Below are 17,387 nucleotides of genomic sequence, written 5' to 3'. Positions count from 1 at the left end.
AATCCAGTCGTTTTCGAGGTCTCTCTTGTTGAACGACATCATGGTTGAGATGAGCAGGTGATTCAAATGGTTAATGCGATAATCCAGTCGTTTTCAAGGTCTCTCTTGTTGAACGACGTCATGGTTGAGATGAGAAGGTGATTCACATAGTGAATGCGATAATCCAGTCGTTTTCGAGGTCTCTCTTGTTGAACGACATCATGATTGAGATGAGCACCCGAGTGAGTTTGACAAGTTGGGTTGTAGAGAACCACACCTCAAGCCAAGTTCATGTGGGCTTAACAAATTTAAAATCCAAGAACACAAACCCTTAAATGGAAACTGGGATGCTAAGGAATTAAAAACCTTTATTTTTTACTAGAACAATACTTGAAGGTTACTGGACTTGCTCATAGGACCTAAGAGTTACGTTGGTCGCAATGCATCTTATGAACGATGCAAAACTATCGTGGCACTCGAAGATGAATGGTATAAAAAATGGGTCATGCACCATAAACTCATGGGAAGACTGTTGATGGAATCGATGCAATCAACGCTCCTCTAGATGGGTTGCCAATCAAAGACCTGACGTTTGATGTTGACCCTTTTGAAGAAAGAGCCACATGATCGAACAGCTCGAAATGTCGCGATAACTATGAGAACTCTATCACACACATGAAAGGATGTGCCGAAGAGTTAGACATTACCCAAAACATCACAGTAAAACTCTTCAGTGATTAACAAAAGACTTTAGGACAACTACACCAAAAATTCATTATTGTCCAACGGTTTGGATATTTGGCTTTCACCTAGGAGATTCTGGTTTGATTCTTTGAAATTGAATATTATTTTCTTATTTCTTTTTATTTTATAGTTTCATCTTTTGTCACCAATTATATTTAAACTTTACCTCATTTTGAGGGGCACTTTATGAACATCGTACCTATGTTAGTGTTATGTTATAGATATTTGTTTCAATTTCAACAAGTGGGGTTGAGGTGATTCAAATGGTTAATGCCATAATCCGGCTATTTTCGAGGTCTCTCTTGTTGAACGCTATCATGGTTGAGATGAGCACTCGAGTGAGTTTGACAAGGAGACCCGAATTTAAACTTTACCTACGTTTGAGAGGCACTATAATGGTCAAGTTCAATGGTATTTTAGATTAAAAAGACTTTTATGAACTTTGTACCTTTGTTAGTATTACTTTGTACCTTTGTTTGTGTTACTTTGTACCTTTGTTAGTGTTATGTTATAGACATTTGGTCAAGTTCAACAAGTGGGGTTGAGGTGATTCAAATGGTTAATGTCACTTTATTTGATTTAAATTGTTAATGTGATAATCAAGTTGAATAGTTACAGGTTATTTCCAAGGTTTCTATTATTGAACGCCAACAAGGCTGAAATGATTGAGATGAGCACCTGAGTGAGTGTGACAAAATTGAAATAAAATCAAATAAAATCACTAAAAAAATTGAAAAAAAATTAGCCTTATGACACTTCCTTGAACTCGAAGGGCGGTAAATCAAGGATTTCTTCGCCCAAGACCCATGATCCAACTCCCAACATGGAAATGATAAGCTATAGAATCATTCCAAGAACCTCAATGGATGGGTTACAAACTCACATTACCAATCTCGATAATTGGACGTGTCATCGGCGTTAGAAGAACGACCGCATCAGAGCAAGTCATGGGGATAGAAGATCCTGTTGAAGAATGATAAACTAATCGTAATCTTCAACCCAACGAGCCAAGCTTTTGTGAAGCAAGAACCCTTGTATTAAAGAAATTAACACCTTCTTATACAAAATTTGGATCAACCAAGAGATAAAGCTAGAATTAAATGATGAGATCCAAGATTGAGAAACAAGATTTGGAATCTTTTTCTATATTAAGTCACTTCACAATCGAACTTGATCAAGGATTGGTTGAATGACTCTGATGCAATCTACCACAAGAATTGCATGAAACTTAGAAATGACAAAGATATGCTCAGATTTCTATAAGGGGGATCGTCTCAACTCTAGGGATCAATTTCATTGATCACAAATATGCTTTTACATAATAATTTGTGGGTATTTATAGTCTCCCTACAAAAGAAGTTAGCCGTGATTTAATCTCGATCCCTTTAAATCTCCACAGAAGACGAAGTCGATTTGAGCATTACAAACTTTACGAAATTAAAATAATAAATAAAGTTTTCTAACCACTCATGAAATGATGCTCGCAACTTCATCCACTACTTCAACCGTGCAAATATTTACTTTTGAATCTCCAAATGGTCTTGACTCAAACGAATCAGCTTGTAACACATGAAATGATGGTTGAACGTAGCCTATCCAATTTTGTAGATGAAGTATGAATGCTTGTTGAATCTTCTTGGCCTTGGGTTGTGTAATAGGTCTAGTTGGTACACCGTGATTCTTATCATCATCCCCCTCTTCAAAAGGATTCGTCCTCGAATCAGAAAAATCATCACCTACATCAAAAGGACTCAACTTAGCAACATTGAAAGTAGAATGTAGTGACAATTCTATGGAAACATCAATTTTATTGTTCCATGCAATAAAATGAGTCATTTTACTAAATGTCTTATAGGGCATTTCTTACCGAGCATTTATAGTCAAATAAAGAATTAGGAATCCACGCTATCTTTAGATCTACAAACCCACTCCCACTCCCAATTCAGCTATCCACGCCACCATTAAAATGAAAATTCATCAGTAAAATTATTTAGGCTAATTCATTGAAATTTTAAAAAGAAATCATCTCTAAATTTAGATAAGATAGTAAGTTATACACTTGAATCAGGTGTGATGAAGGCCGAACTAACACGTGACCTTCAAATCTTCAATATTACGGTCTCCCAACTAAGCTATCCCCTCTAACATTGAAAATGAAAATTTTGAAATTTTAAAAAGAAATAATCACTAAATTAAGATTAAATAGTCAAGTAATTTTAAAAAGAAATAATCACTCATTTTAGATTGAATATTTAGGTTATGCAAGTTAGTCAACTTGAATTAGGTGGGGTGAACGTGGATCAAACACGTGACTTTCAGATATGCAAGTTAGTCAACTTGAATTAGGTAGGGTGAACGTGGATCAAACACGTGACTTTCAGATCTTCAGTGACGCTCTCCAAACTGAGCTATCCCCATTAACATTAAAAATAAAAATTCATCAGTAAAGATATTTTCACTGATTCATTGAGATTTTAAAATGAAATAATCGATCTTAAGTGACGCTCTCCAAATTGAGTTATCCCCATTAACATTAAAAATAAAAATTCATCAGTAAAGATATTTTCACTGATTCATTGAGATTTTAAAATGAAATAATCACTAGTTTTAGATTTGTTAGTCAGGTTATGCAACTTAGTCAACTTGAATTAGGTGCGGTGAAGTTGAGATCTACAGTGACGCTCTCCCAGCTAACATTAAAAATGAAAACTCATTGGTAAGGTATTTAGCTAATTCATTGATATTTTATAAAGAAATAATCACTAATTTTAAATTGAATAGTCAGGAGTCAAGTTATGTGACGTGAATCAGGTGCAGTGAACGTGGATCGAACACGTGACCTTCAGATTTTCAGTCTGACGCTCTCAAAACTGAGTTATCTTCGCTAATATTTGAAAAAAAAAATCATAAATGACTAATTTTTTATTGAACAGGTGCGGTGAACGTGGAGATCAAACACGTGACCTTCAAATCTTAAATCTGACGTTCTCCAAACTAAGCTATCCACGCTAACATTAAAAATCTGACGTTCTCCACTATATGGTGCAATGAATGTAGATCAAACACAAGACCTTCCATTATACAATCTAATGTTCTCCCAACTAAGCCATCCCATATAACATAAAAAATGAATAATCACATGTTTTAGATTAAATAGTCAAGTTATGCAACTTGGTCAACCTATGCCAGCTGGATAAAAAACGGGATGGTATTTAAACTAATTCATTATATTTTAAACATAAATAATCACTAATTTTGGAAAGAATAGTCAAATTATGCACCGTGACCTTCAGATCTTAAGTCCTCTCCCAACTGAGCTATCCTCGCAATCATTAGAAATGAAAATTCATGAGTAAAAATATTTTCGCTGATTCATTGAAGAATTTAAAAAGAAATAATAATGACTAATTTTTTATTAAATAGGTGCGGTGAACATGGAGATCAAACACGTGACCTTTAAATCTTAAATCTGACGTTCTCCAAACTAAGCTATCCCCGCTAACATTAATCACTAATTTTAGATTGAATAGTCAAATTGTGCAACGTGAACCATGTGTGGCGAACATGGATCGAACACGAAACCTTCAGATCATCAATCTAACGTTCTCTCAACTGAGCTATCCACACTAACGTTAAAAATGAAAATTCATCCGTAAAGGTATTTTCGCTAATTCATTGAAATTTTAAATAGAAATAATCACTAATTTTTAATAAGATATTCAAGTTATCCACCTTGTATAAGGTGCGGTGAACTAGGACACGTTAGGTATTTTTGATAATTCATTGAGATTTCAGAAAGGAATAATGACTAATTTTAGATTAAATAGTCGGGTTATGCAACTAGAATTAGGTGTAGTGAACGTGGAGATCAAACACGTGACCTTCAAATCTTCAGTCTGACGCTCTCCCAACAGAGCTATCCCCGCTAATATTAAAAATGAAAATTCATAAGTAAAGGTTTTTCCGCTAATTCATTATGTTTAAAAAAGAAATAATCTCTAATTTTAGATTGAATAAGCAAGTTATGTTTTTAGATTGTATAGTCAGGTAATAAACTTGTATTAGATGCGTTGAACGTGGATAAAACACGTGTGACCTTCAAATCTTCAGTCTAACAATCTCCCAACTGAGCTACTCTTGCTAATATTAAAAATGAATATTCATCAGCAAAGGTATTGGGTACACTTCTGGAAATTCAACAAAAGGCCATAGTATTAGACCGAAATGCAAGATTTAAATCTCGCTTCTGGAAAATTCAACAAAAGGCATTGGGTACGCAGTTATAGTACGACATTCCACCCATAAACAGATGTTCAAACAGAAATGCTCAAACAAATATTGGAAGACATGTTGAGGGTATATGTGATGGATTTTGCAGGAAGCTGGGATAAGTACCTACCCCTTATGAAATTCGTTTATAATAATAATTGCCAAGCCACCATACAAATTGCCACATACGAGGTTCTCTATGGACGAAGATTTCGATCCCCTATCTTTTGGGAAGAAGGGGGGCAAACGACAAATATTGGAACAGAGCTGGTGCAAATTACCAACGCCGCAGTCCAAAAGATTAAAGCTAGGATACAAACCGCACAAAGCCGAGAGAAAAACTATGCAGACCTAAGGCGCAAGAACATGGAATTGTAGGTAGGGGATCATATATTCCTAAAGGTAGCACCCCATGAGAGGGGTGCTCAGGTAGGGTAAAAAGGGGAAGCTAAGCCCTAGGTTTATCTGTCCCTTTGAGATATTAGAAAGGATTGGATGTGTGGCCTATAGAATCGGGCAATGCCCAAACTTGTCTACAGTACATAATATCTTTCATGTATCCATACTACAGAAGTATACCCTAGATTGTTCGCACGTACTGGCTCATGAAACTCTCTTCTTGAGAGATGACCTAACGTATAAAGAAGACCCAATTCAAATAATAGACAAGAAAGTCAAATGATTGAGAAACAAGGAAATCTCTCTTGTTAAGATCCTCCGGAAGAATCATAGAGTAGAAGAAGCCACTTGGAAAATAGAAGAAAAATAAGAACCTTGTACCCTGACCTATTTTAGAATAAGCACTTTCGATGACCGAAGGTTTTCAAAGGAGAGGAGAATTTGCAACACTCAAGGTCTCCAATAAGAGACAGTGTATAATTCCTACTAGGTTGTATCTAGAAGAAAAGAACAAGTAAAATTGAAAAAACATTGAGAAAATGGTACTTTTTCTAATTTTTATAAACTGCCGGAATCATTAAATTTTTTATAGAATAAGAATTACAAGGTGCTTAAAAAAGGAAGGCTCCCATCGGAGAAGACTTTTCTGGCAGAAGATTTAGAAAATCAAGAATGAAATTATAGAAATTCTAGACGTTTCAATGGTAGTGGAAAATCCGTCTATAAATTATGAATTAGGGTAGACTATTAGGGGCAAGAAGCAAGCTTAATCGAGTACACAATCGAGAGATACAAGTTTTTTGTTTTGGGGTATCGTGTTCATGGGTTTACCTCGAATTCGAGAACTATAGTCCACTATTCATTTCCAAACTTGTTCTTTCACCTTCTAAATAAGTTTACCCATAAGTTTGGTGAAGGAAAGAGGTCCTTAAAGTGCTAGTAGGTTTTCACACGAATTAGTCCATGTTAGGTTACCCTCAAATGTTTTCCTAAGCTAAAATCTCAACTCCTAAAGCACAAAAATATGTGGATAATTTTCATATATTGAGGTTGGATAAATTTCATATATTGAGGTGCGGAAAACATATACACACGGGCAAATTAGGTGGAATGAATAAACAAAAATAATGAGTTTAAAATTAGCAAAAAAAATATCAATTTTCAAATGGAATTGAGACATAAGACCATTCGAAAAAAGAAAAGGACAAAAGAAAAATATTAAATACATTTTCAACTAATGCTTTTGGTTGAGAGATATTATGGCCAATATAAGAAAAATATAGCATTAACTAATTTTCATGGACACATGGATCCTTAGCCTACTAAAATGACTGTTATTATTGGTATCAAACCAATAACAATTCATATCAGCTAAATCTTCCAATTGATAATTAGGCCAGAGAAAGAACTTTAATTTATTTTTATATCTATCAACATGTTTACCACTTTTATCTAAAACTTGATCAGAGTTTTCTTATTTGCATTGTAAAATTATGTATTTCTATGGATATCATTTCTATTTCTAGAATTGAAACAAAAACATGTGGATAAATATCAAATATTGAGGAGCATAAAAGATATGGACCAGCAACTAAAAATGATAAATCCACTACAAGGCATTTGGTCTAGTGGTATGATTCTCGCTACGGGTGCGAGAGGTCTCGAGTTTGATTCTCAAAATGCCTCCAACAAGTATATCAAATTGAAGCATGCAATATAATAAGATTTGAAATAGGTTTTTTAAACCTTGAACCAAGAAGTAGAAGTAGTTCATATGGATATTTGGAAAGGAAAAAAAGAAAAAGAAAAAGGAAGCTATATTTAATTATAATTTACCAGTGTTTTTATAACATGTTAATTGAAGAGAGCAAACAAAGGAAATTTGTGTATGTATGATTCTCTTCAAACCTTGGAAACTATGAGGATTCCTCTCCTTTCTTGACATAAAGACTTACTTTTTCGGGACTTGGACCATAAACAGTCATCTACTCATACTCCTACTCCTTTTTCTAAGAATCAACATAGCATAATCATTCCATGAAGGCCAAGGTAGTCTTATAAAAGAAGATGAGGGTACCACTTTCAAATCATTCCATGAGGACTTGAGAAAGTTTTGTAAAACAAGATGAGGGTACCACTTTCTATTGAAGAATTTCTACGTGAATAGAGAATGAACCATATTGTTTGGAGATAAGATAGAGCCTCGAGCCTAACTTCAAAGGCATTACACCAATTTTTCTATGATATTTTTTTTCTAGGAACTCTTTGTTATGTTGTCCGCTGAAGGTTTCAAAAAAGGGACACAGATTCTCTATTGCACTGATCTCCCAATAGAAGTTTTACCTAGGTCATTTGTCGTCACAATCCTTTTAAGGAAGATGTGCCCAAATAACCGATGAAGAAGTTTCAGAGAGCCATAGGTTCGAATCCTGTCACCTTGATGTGGTATTATCAGGGGGCGAAGTGCAAAGCCCCATAGCCTATCTGTGGTCAGGAAGGCAGGCGAACCGCGCACACTGAAAAAAAAAAGATCTCCTTTTCTATCAAACGTAGAATTGTCATTCTTTTGTCTTTTGAATCCCCTTACCTGATCAGTCATCAGGTAGGTGTTTGGTATCATATATCGAGATAATTATTATGAAAAAGCTATTCCACTAGTGTGACTTAGATACCCTTTCTTTGTGGTATCAGTCATGCTATTTGAATAGCCTGAAGTCATCATAGCCTCTCTACCAATTCTGAAGACTCCTTCGACATCAATGTGTTCCAATGAAAGAGATCATACCCTTTTTTGAACCAGAACAGGGCACAAAACGCCGAGGAGAAAGTCGAAAGCGAGCTCTTTTCGTGTATACGCAATCTCGAAATCCAATTAGCTCACGAACTATCTCCTCAATCCTGGCGAGTATGAGTGCTTGGTAAGAGTGAATGTCGAATGAGAAAGACATTCGATTGCGGCAAAATTCGCAACTACCAAAGTGCACTAAACCTAGTAGCGATCTTCGACCTAACGATAATGGAACTTCAAGCCCATTTAATCAATCCGCTTTGTACCTTATTGTCGACCGAATCGGATGCACGCCAGGCCTAAATTCTCTCTCAGTCACCCGAAGACGAAAGGAAGATCAGATCCGAAGTTTATGAATCGAAGAGAAAGTGGATCTGAGTTCTACACGCTTTCATTTTCAAAAGCGTCGCTTGCCTACGGTACTTTATTCAGGATGTGCAACAATACGGTCATCTCTCAGCCGTGTATAAAGAATTCCTTGATCATTTCCTTGGTAGATAACACAAATGAAATCGCTTCCCTGACCACCCATCTTATGAGTCCATTCTTGTCTTGTTGGTTTGTTGTACTATTCTATACCCCTCTCGATTGATAGCTTCGGGAGCTGGGAGGGCCTATCGTGAGGGAACTTTCCTTTTCACGGTATGCAAAGGTAAAGCGAGAGCTGCATATGTCCATGGTGATAAAGGCAGAGCGACTCCTTTAAAAGAGGTTGGTTTTATCGAAACTATTATATCCGCTTTCATTAAAGAAAAAATAGGAGCTCTTGATTTGGCCGATGTCGATTCGTATGGCAATGCGGACTCGACTCATGATGAGGATTACGCTTTTCATACTGCTGCTATGAGCCGAAAGAGCTAGTAAGCTATCTCGCTAAACGAAAGGAAAAAGCACACGCGTTGACCTTGTTACAAGGGGCGGGGGCCAGCCAAAGAAGGTCAGTCGGACTAGGTTAGGACCCTTGATCCGGTTCAGCTAGGTTCTTCCATGCGAGAATGTATGCGTATCGGTATCCTCTTTAGGACCGGTTGCTTCCTCTTTTTATTTGTACGTTTGGAGAAACCTGCTAAGCCCGCCTTTCTTACAAGGTGTGATTCAATCTTTCAGCTCAAACTTTCCTATCGTCCGACAGAAAAGGTAGGAGTACGACTACCTTTTCCTTTTCTTGCCTGAGCGAAGGGATCATTCAGTTTCTACCAAAAAGTTTGCTATCTATTAGTTGTCGTAATCGAATGTATTTCTCATTTCATGTTAGCTCCTCCAAGAGCTTCCTGATCATTCACTTATAGCATTGCCTAGTAAGCTCGCCGTTGAGGGTTAGCCTTACAGGAGATCGAGCAGCCTTTCTTTCCCTACCTGGTATGCTTTCCCGCTTATCGTGCAACTAGCCAACTAGCCAAAGAGAGAGGGAGAGGGATCATGTCAATCAATTTGTATGTGCATTTTGTCCATCCTGTACTTGTCTGCTTAGCTTTCTTAGCCAACATCTCTGGTTTCCCCCGAACCAAGAGGTCCTGCTTGTCCATACCCAACAGTTACACTTTCAGTCGAAAGACTGGTTTTTTTCATAAAGTTGGTTCATAGATCAAGAAAGAATGAAGCTGCTTACAGGGACAGTTACGCGATACGTCTTTTCATACTCGCATTTTCTTTAACCCTGCTATCAACCTAGCCATTCTCGCTTGTTGCTTTAAGGGGTCTCCCCATTGTAGATTACTCCGATTTGTTCTCGCGTCCCTGTGCCAAAAAGGATGGGCGAGTTTGGTTTGAGTGTTCATCGATTGGGTGGATCCATATTCTCCAGGGGAGTGAGACGAGGTGTAGCGCAGTCTGGTCAGTGCATCTGTTTTGGGTATGTTGTCCACTAAAGGTTTTAGGAAAGGGTGTACAAATTTTCTACATTGGTCATCTGTGGTCACAATTCTTTTTAGGAAGATGCTCCCAAATAATCGGTGAACAATAGCCTTTAATGAAGTTTCAGAGAGTAAGAAGAGGCAGAACAGAGAATAGGAGTGAGTCGTGCAAGGAAGAAGGAACTAGTAGGTTTAATTTGGGTACGTTTGAACTAAAAAACGAACCAAAGTTTTTCAAACGAATCTAAATTTAAGACTCACAAGCCCAAAGTTCATATGTGGTAAAAAAAAAACCTTCCGTGGTCCAACCCTTATTCGCAGTTCGCATCCAACCATTTCTTTTTCAACCTACACTATGCTCTAGGCCAAACTCACGTAACTAGTCAAAAGATGCGGCCCACAACTTAACGTAAGACAAGTGTCACAATTGCACTCTTGTAGTAGTGAGACCATGATTATGTGACATTTGTTCTAATCCAATGAACAAGTCAACCATGCAAAATTTAGACTGAACGAACGATTGCAGTGTATGTTCGAATCATGTTTAGAAGAAATATTTTAGAAAACGTGAGAGAAGAAAAAAGTTAAAAACAATTTCAAATAAAGCAATGTTATAAGCTAAAAGTGAAGAAACAACAACTGGTCACGTTCTCCTATAGTACATTTTGGGACATTTTAGTCTTGATGGGTGTATATATGATTTTGAGGACTAATCATATACCCCGTATTAGCACAACAATAATAGTAAAGGCCTATCTAAGATGAAAGCAAGTAAAAGGGGTTTGGAATGAGCATGCCACCATGAACCACAAATCGTTTACAAGAATAGCTGAGACATCTAACATGCAGCCACAGGCAACACGCTTTGGCCAATCATGATCGCGACATCTGCCCTTACACAATTTGTCAATATCTCTATCAACCAACTCTTCATAAACTCAACGTTGTAGGATGAGGCTGACTTTAGGTCTCGCAACACGCTTCTAGCTGATCTCAGTATTGAGGAGTCTTTTCCAACCTACTAGGAGCTGTTGAAAATCACTTCTCGGTTTGTTAACTCTTCAAGTCTTCTCTGTTAGTGTCTTTCCTACTTTCTTCGCTTGAAACAATTTCTTCTTTGCATGACGTCATACCACCTGCTTTACTTGATGTTTTCTTGGTCAGAATAATAACGTTTCAAGTTACTGACGTGGACAACAGGGTAGTCTGTATCCATAGGAGCAATTGAATCCTATATGATTTCTTCCTAATCTTGTAGATAACTTCGACTAGTCCATAGAATTTTCGCACCAGTCTTTGGTTCTTGTTGCTTTGAACTTAAAGTTGATCTGACCTTAACTTATCATAACTCTCTATTTTCTTTGAAATTATCGTGGTCGACCCTTCTCTTCATCCGTCTGGATGGTAATTTTGCGTGAACATGTGTTGCTTTAGTGGTTTGTTTTTGTCTCCCTTCTTCAGTAGAGGTGTTGGCTTGGTGTCTTTGCCAAGCATTTGAGTGATCACTGACAAGAGCCTTTGTAGGTCAAATAAACTCGACTGTGAACATGCCATTTTGCTATTTGTAGAATTCAACTAGCTCAGGCTGAGCCGCATGACATCTATTTGTGGTAGGCGACATAAAACTAATCTTGTGATTTATCTCTCTTGGTGGGGTTAAACCCAATATTTGACCTTCTTGTTTTAGGTCGTGGTGTTCATGTAGTGGCAATAAAGTTTTTGTTGAGGGTGGCAGACTTGAGCTCCGTCTTTCCAAATACAACAATGGCAGCAAGTGTAGATTCATCATGGCTAAGATTCTTTCTCAACAATATTATCATCATCATTTTCACCCCTCTTGGTTGATGGATGTTTCTCTGAATGATCATTGGGTTAGACTCTGTTACTACTAGGCATTTTGCTAGGGGCATGTAAATGACTTTGTGTTCTAGCACGATGTCAATCCCTTACTATTTTAGCCCTAGAATGTTGGATATGAAGGCTGACTATTTATAGTAAAAATTTGATAGAGATATATATACTAAATAATTATATATAATAGGCGGTTACATGTAATGAAGCTATATATAATAAACTGAAATCATATGTATACCCATTAGTCAGTGCTTCCTAAATGTACATTTCTCATTCTCCATATCCTCTCTTTGCATACCTGAAGTCATTAATACAAAACCATTAGTCAATATTTCTTCTTACCTTTTCCCTATCACGTTATTTGTGTTCATTTAGATCAAGTGTGTGCATTGTTGTGTGATTCTAATAACTGGTATCAGAGCGAGGAGAGATTCAACACGATTTGTGAAGATGGAAAGTTCAAAGACTGGAATTGAAAAGTTTGATGGATTCGATATCAGTTTCTAGAAGACGCAGATTGAAGATTATCTGTACGAGAAAGATATTCAGGAACCCCTTTTGGGGGTGAAGCTGGATACCATGATCGTGGAGGAGTGGAAGCTCAAGGATTGTCACATCGTAGGGTTAATATGGTTGACGCTGTCAGGGAACAAAAAAAAGTGCAATTGGAAATGGTCCATACAGACGTTTGGGGATCATCTCCAGTTTCTTCATTTCTAGTACCAAAATTTCATGGATTAGATGTCTCGCACTGTGCAACGACAACTCTCTGTTTTCCTAAGGCTAGTAAGATATCTCATGACCACTCTTTTCCTCCTCACCATATCTAGAAACTATAACGTTGATCCAGTATTGTCTTATATAGTTAACGTTCACTCTTTAACGTCCAAGGACATTTTATAACTACCACGAAAATCAAAACATACAATAAATTTATACAAGTTTTACAACATATCATATACTACAAAATAGAGTTAGACTGCTTACTTGGTCGCGGAGAGACGTGTCATCGAGTTGAGTCATAGAGATATACGACTCTTTATCCTAAGAAAAAATCTAGCTCCTCTGATACGGATCTGTCACAACCCAAATTTCAAGGGTTCAAAACTCAAATAGAAACTAAAATTGAGAATGAAAACAAATAAAAATAAAAGTAAATTAATATAAAATAAGAAAATGTTGTAAAATTAAAATGAGATTGAGAAAACAACACAACATTAAATATAAAATAAAATAAAATTATAAGACGGCGTTGTACAAACTTATCCAAAAAAAAAAAAAAAAGTGTTTGGGATACAATTACAAAAAAAGTACAACCCCATCTATGAGTGCACAACCTTTGAAGGCTCCCTCATCTCAACGGTAAGTTCTATTACGAACCCATCCAAAATAATCACACCTGTGGCCGCATCTCCTGACTTTAAACTGCTAGTCTAAACATGGTTTCGTCACAAGCTTTAGAGATAAATCTATCTTTACAATAATATTTTTCTCTTAATTTATAATCAGTCATAAAAAGAAATAATTATGTACAAATTTGGTCTAGAATTCAAAACTTTCAAATCTTACTATTCCTTGACCACATTCAAATCCAGATTCTTGAACTCCTGGTACCTTAAATAAAGTTGGTATCCTCTAATAAAATAGGAATTTCTCTTAAGATCATTAAATTCTTATAGACTCCAGGCTCGATATCATTAATACAATTATGTTTTATCTTGAACATGCCAAACATGAAACTAAAGTGTGTTCAATTTAACTCCATTTTATTGCCATCTTGAATGATGTGTAGGGTATATTCTTGATTTGCCTTAAAGTTCTTGTGACATGACAGTTCATATTAGTTAAGCTTTTTGCAAAATCACAAGTTAAAAGACAACAACGATGAACCTAGGTCTATTAGTCAATTCAAAGACAATTTCTTTCTCCATCTTATCGATAATAATAGTTCAACTAAATCCATATTATGCAAAGAAACAAGTTTACGACTCATAAAAACAACTACCTAAATTATGTCCTAAAAATTTGAAAACATAAGTTGTAGTTGATAATTACACAAAAATTTCCCTAAAATCCATGAATTCGTGTCCAATTAGTCAATCCTAAAGATTGTAACTAGCATATAGTAATTGAAGCTCCACATGAAGTAATTTAAAGTTCCCCTTACCTAATTAAGTTTATCTCATTTTTAATGAAGCATGAATTGCACTGAAGTTCATGAAATGCTTATAGACTCCAACTCTGAGTACTATTAATGCAATTATGTTTCATATGAGTTTGTCATAAATGAAACTAAGGTGCATTCAATACAACTTTATTTTCTTGTCATACGAGGCAAAATAGAAAAATTAAATCAAACAAACTGATGAACTGAACCGAATCAATCCAACCAAAATTGATTAGTTTGTTTCTTTTGTTGGGTTGTTGGTTTATTTGATAACCCTTGTATATTATAACAATTCAACTTTTCGTTTTATAGCCCTCCAACTACTAAGAGAAAAATATATTTGAGTAGAAGCTAAAAATATTGGGGGTTCAAGAAAAGGCATTTGGTTTAGTGGTATGATTCTCACTTGGGGTGCAAGAGGTTTTGAGCTCAATTCTTGAAATGCCCCTATGTCTAAATCTTTTCTTATCGAAGGACTTCATATTCGAAATCAACCTAACTTGATATTCGACATTTTATACTTACCATCATGCTCTTAATACTCATAGTCTTTCTTAACATCCCATCCCAAGGGTTTCCTGCAATAGGACAGAATACGACCTTAATACCTAGCCTAAGGCTTCATACATACGTTTCAAGTGGGATATGAAAGTTCGATTCTCAAAATGCCCCTTCAATAGATTATAGTATAAAAGACATTTACCAAGTAAATAAATACATTAAAATAACACAAGTGACACACATGTAAACTATGTTATTAATATTTTATTTCTATTACATCTTATGAAATAATGAACGGAGATCTTTTTTCATTATCACTAAATATATTATTCCATATTTCCTTATTTACGAAATAATGAGCGTAGATATTTATTCATTTTTACAATTATTGATGACGGGAGGTTTAGGGTTTTCTGATGTAAGAATCGTGGGGATGTAGTTCAGATAGTAGAGCGCTCGCTTCTGATGTGGAAAGTACGGGGTTGATACCTTGCATCTACAAATGAATCGATCACTAAATATATTATTTCTTTTCAATTTTTTCTTATTTACGACATAATGAGCAGGGATAGTTTTTCATGTCACTATTATTGATGACGAGACGTTTGGGATTTTGTGACATAAGAATCATGGGGATGTAGCTCAAATGGTAGACCGCTTGCAAAAGTGTTTAAAAAAAGATAGATGGGGAGAAAATTGTGTTCATTGGGAGAAAAGTGAAGGTTATTTTAGGGGAAGGTTTTCAAGATCAGTATAAGATCCTCAAAACATAACTAGAAGTAATATCCTAGCTTAAGGTCGCGAATAAGAACCTACTAGTAGGCTATTTACTAAGTTTTACTCACTCCATGTTTATCATTTTTTTTTGCAAGTAACTAAGTCATCCCATATAACATAGTCAAGTTATGCAACTTGGTCAACCTATGCCAGTTGGATAAAAAACGTGACGGTATTTCCACTAATTCATTATATTTTAAACATAAATAATCACTAATTTTGGAAATAATAGTCAAATTATGCACCGTGACCTTCACATCTTCAGTCTGACGCTCTCCCAACAGAGCTATCCCTGCTAATATTAAAAATGAAAATTCATAAGTGAAGGTATTTTCGCTAATTCATTATGTTTAAAAAAGAAATAATCTCTAATTTTAGATTGAATAAGCAAGTTATGTTTTTAGATTGTATAGTCAGGTAATACACTTGTATTAGGTGCGTTGAACGTGGATAAAACACGTGTGACCTTCAAATCTTCAGTCTAACAATCTCCCAACTGAGCTACTCTTGCTAACATTAAAAATGAATATTCATCAGTAAAGGTATTGGGTACACTTCTGGAAATTCAACAAAAGGCAATAGTATTAGACCGAGATGCCAGATTTAAATCTCGCTTCTGGAAAATTCAACAAAAGGCATTGGGTATGCAATTATAGTACGACATTCCACCCATAAACAGATGGTCAAACAGAAATGCTCAAGCAAATCTTGGAAGACATGTTGAGGGTATATGTGATGGATTTTGTAGGAAGTTGGGATAAGTACCTACCCCTTATGAAATTCACTTATAATAATACTTGCCAAGCAACCATACAAATGGCCACATACAAGGTTCTCTATGGATGAAGATTTCGATCCCCTATCTTTTGAGAAGAAGGGGGGCAAACGACAACTATTGGGCCAAAGCTGGTGCAAAGTACCAACGCCGCAGTCCAAAAGATTAAAGCAAGGATACAAACCGCACAAAGCTGAGAGAAAAGCTATGCAGACCTAAGGCGCAAGAACATGGAATTGTAGGTAGGGGATCATATATTCCTAAAGGTAGCACCCCATGAGAGGGGTGCTCAGGTAGGGTAAAAAGGGGAAGCTAAGCCCTAGGTTTATCCGTCCCTTTGAGATATTAGAAATGATTGGATCTGTGGCCTATAGAATCGAGCAATGCCCAAACTTGTCTGCAGTACATAATATCTTTCATTTATCCATACTACGGAAGTATACCCTGTTGGCTTTTTGGCCTTGATCTCACTTTAATTAATTTCAATCAATTCATTGATGTTTTGATGATAACAAACCTACTTTTTAATTATTAACTATTTTCAGTATTTTGAACTGTCCACAATATAAGGTCGGGAATAACAATTTCAATGACTTTTCAAATTACTCAAATCAGAGCTAAAACGAAGAAATTACAGTCGAGACAACATACCCGATGTAATGATGTGGCAGCAAAATCAAAATGATGGACAAATCAAAATATATCAAAGTATGACATTTATGATTTTGGGAGAGTAACAAATGGTGGAGTTTTTCTTATTACTATATTTTTAAATAAAGTTATTTTTACAAAATATAAATTTGAATCTAACCGTTACTCACATCGATTTTTCTTATTACTATATTATATTATTATATTATTATATTTTAAAATTTTGGTAGTTACACATCTTCCGCAAGGGCATAAAACAATCGGAGTCAAATGGTACATAGTTTTTATTATTATTATATTATTATATTTATAATAAATTTTGAATTTCATTTGACCCTTACTCACATAACTTTTTATTATTATTATATTATATTACTATTATATTAAAATTTTGAAATAAATGAATTTAGAAAATTTTCTTATTTATTTACTTTTAATCTCCACCTTCCATTATTCCTAACACAATCCAATGGTCAATATTCAATCCTACATTTTGCCACTTTTCTCCTCTCTATAAACTCATCTTCCCTACATTTTAAAATACACAACTTACATACATTCTTCAATCCTCATTTGTTCAAAGTCTCCATTGTTTGTTGCTCTCTCCAAGCTTACAAGTTTATTTCTTTT

The sequence above is a fragment of the Cucurbita moschata genome, unplaced genomic scaffold (assembly GCF_002738365.1).
Source record: "Cucurbita moschata cultivar Rifu unplaced genomic scaffold, Cmos_1.0 Cmo_Scf00099, whole genome shotgun sequence".
In the NCBI taxonomy this organism is placed as follows: Eukaryota; Viridiplantae; Streptophyta; class Magnoliopsida; order Cucurbitales; family Cucurbitaceae; genus Cucurbita; species Cucurbita moschata.
Note: the sequence above shows the minus strand (reverse complement) of the source record.